Genomic DNA, 2736 nt, shown 5'->3' with positions numbered 1-2736 from the left:
GCTGCTGTCAAAAGAATAACTGTCCTCAGAGGGAATCTGAACAGCTTTGTACTGCAGCAGCACTTATGCAAAAAGTGACAGACTCTGGGAAACGACCATTAACGGTACAGCATGCAGCCACTATTATTTTGACAAAAAGGAGAGAAAACCAACAAATTGAATAGCGCAACCGATTAGCGCTTGAATTGCAATGTGGGCATATTATATCCTCATGCTGTCAAAGAAGTGCATGTGCTTTGTTTCATATTTCTGGCCTTGGTGCTAATGTTACTTCACAACATCCACTTAACTTTTATTAACATTAAATATAAGGATGAAAGGAAACAACAGAAGACGCTGCACTCTTGACTCCTTCTTTTTAAAATACTGTCTCTTGCCATTTCTTGAATTGTTACCTTCTCTTGCAAGGAAACCACTTCGGCTGCAAGCCTCCCGTCTCAATTTCCGTATCCAAGGTACATTTCGTCTTGAGTCCTGTGCAGCAAAAGAATTTTGTTTCAAAATAAGCCCTAAGATTCAGTTGCGAGATTTATTTTAAAACTGCCCCAGGAAGACAGGATGGGGAGCAAACAAGTTAGAGAGAAAACAAGTCCAAATAAAACTACCAGTAAGTCTCATCTAAAGCTTACGGTAATTATGCACATATTAATCACAATGTCAGATGACAACAAATTTAAAGAAATAATATTAAAAAGTGATGGGAAACTCAAAATGAAACATCTGGATTCCTCTCAACCATAAATTCATTACAAATCTAATTTCATTTCTGTTATCACTGCAGGCTTCATCTTCGATAAGACATCTTGACTTGCGCTATTTTCAAATTATCATCTATCTTCTATGTTAAATAATGTTTAGATGGATAGAGGTAAAGTAAGGGATTTCTATATGTGTATAAAAAGCAAAAGTGGCAGTCCTTGCCCGTAAGAACCCCCAATACCTGCCACACTCACACAAAAGGGCAATATCTTGGTTAGGCCAACCAAAAAATTACAAAGCAGCTTAAAAGTTTTTGAGTTCTCCAGAACTCTTCATCAGGTTTTATGGTAAACAAGACAAGGGGATGGGAAGAGAGGGTTGGCAGAAAATGGCTGATGTTAAGAGCCATTGATGGTTGTTGTTGTTGTTTAGTCGTTTAGTCGTGTCCGACTCTTCGTGACTCCATGGACCAGAGCACGCCAGGCACTTCTGTCTTCCACTGCCTCCCGCAGTTTGGTCAAACTCATGTTTGTAGCTTCGAAGACACTATCCAACCATCTTGTCCTCTGTCGTCCTCTTCTCCTTGTGCCCTCCATCTTTCCCAACATCAGGGTCTTTTCCAAGGAGTCTTCTCTTCTCATGAGGTGGCCAAAGTATTGGAGCCTCAGCTTCACAATCTGTCCTTCCAGTGAGCACTCAGGGCTGATTTCCTTAAGAATGGATTGGTTTGATCTTCTTGCAGTCCATGGGACTCTCAAGAGTCTCCTCCAGCACCATAATTCAAAAGCATCAATTCTTCGGCGATCAGCCTTCTTTTTGGTCCAGCTCTCACTTCCATACATCACTACTGGGAAAACCACAGCTTTTACTATACGGACCTTTGTTGGTAAGGTGATGTCCCCTTCATGGATCACTGCCTTGCCGTGGTGAAGGGACTTGAAGAACTCAGAGAAGCTATGAACTATGCCGAGCAGGGCACCCAAAATGAACAGGTCATAGTGGAGAGTTTTGACCAATCGTGATCCACCTGGAGGAGGAACCGGCAAGCCACTCCAGTATCCCTGCCAAGAAAACTCCATGGACAAAGACAACAGGCCATTGATGGAGTCTGCATTTAATCACAGTCTTAGAACGGAATGTGGAAGGAGGTGGAACACATTCAAATAAGGGTCGGTTTGGTCATTTGAAGGTTTCAGGTTGCACCTAGGACTGCTGGAACATAGAAACATACATCAGTTGATCCTCCACTCATTTGAATAAATAGACCAAACTTGGGTCTCCAGCGGTTTTTGGCCTACAACTCCCATCATCCCTGATCATCGACTCCAGCGGTGAGAATGAGCTGCAAAAGAAAAGGAGCTACAAGGAATCTCTCTGATCATTAGCTCTTAAGGCATCAAATCACATGGACATCTACAAGACATAATAGAGCCATACCCTTTTGGTGGCTTCAACATCTTTAGCAGGTATCTTTTTAAAACTAGAGTCTTGGGTTTTGAGCGTAAAACCCATTTTGTCCAACCCCACCCTCATAACAGGATCATGGGTCTTGGAATCACCTATGTAAACCTGTGCAGGAAAGTTCAGCTTATTATTATTATTATTGACAAATTATGGATTTTTCAATACAACATTCTCCTTCCTCCTCCTGTTTCATTAATGGTCTGCTTTGCAAACCCTCCCCCTGCTTTCTCTTGCATTCCTATGGAGGTTTCCCCTTTCCTGCGCCAGACAAGTTACCTAGACAATTCTGTTCTGTGTTCTTTCAGTTGCTTAGACATGATGTTTAAACTAGGTGGCTTAAAATAGATTCTGCATTCCTCGAGGACTGTGGTCTTCTCTATGTCATTAACAAGGCATAGGGTATACTGACAGATGAATAACAGGAAAGCAACAAATAATAGTGATCATGAATAAAATATTGGTCAAAGGGCACCATAGGAGATGATAGATGATGGTGATAGATGATAGATAATAGATGATAGATAGATAGATTTTCTTTTTCCCTTTTTAAAAAACCCTCAAGAAGCTTCAAAC

At 41.3% G+C, this 2736-nt stretch overlaps 1 long non-coding RNA gene across 1 annotated transcript; it reads right to left on the bottom strand.

The window, feature by feature from the left end:
- Positions 1-235: 235 nt before the first annotated feature.
- Positions 236-2491, bottom strand: LOC309520007. Its single transcript, XR_014214127.1, has 2 exons — positions 2440-2491; positions 236-474 (listed from the first exon to the last, which is right to left on the bottom strand). It is a non-coding gene; the product is annotated as an uncharacterized lncRNA (long non-coding RNA).
- Between the last annotated feature and the right edge of the window lie 245 nt (positions 2492-2736).

Source organism: Podarcis vaucheri (assembly GCF_965113315.1).
Source record: "Podarcis vaucheri genome assembly, chromosome: 1".
Taxonomy (NCBI): Eukaryota; Metazoa; Chordata; class Lepidosauria; order Squamata; family Lacertidae; genus Podarcis; species Podarcis vaucheri.
This window is presented reverse-complemented; position numbering and strand designations above follow the sequence as displayed.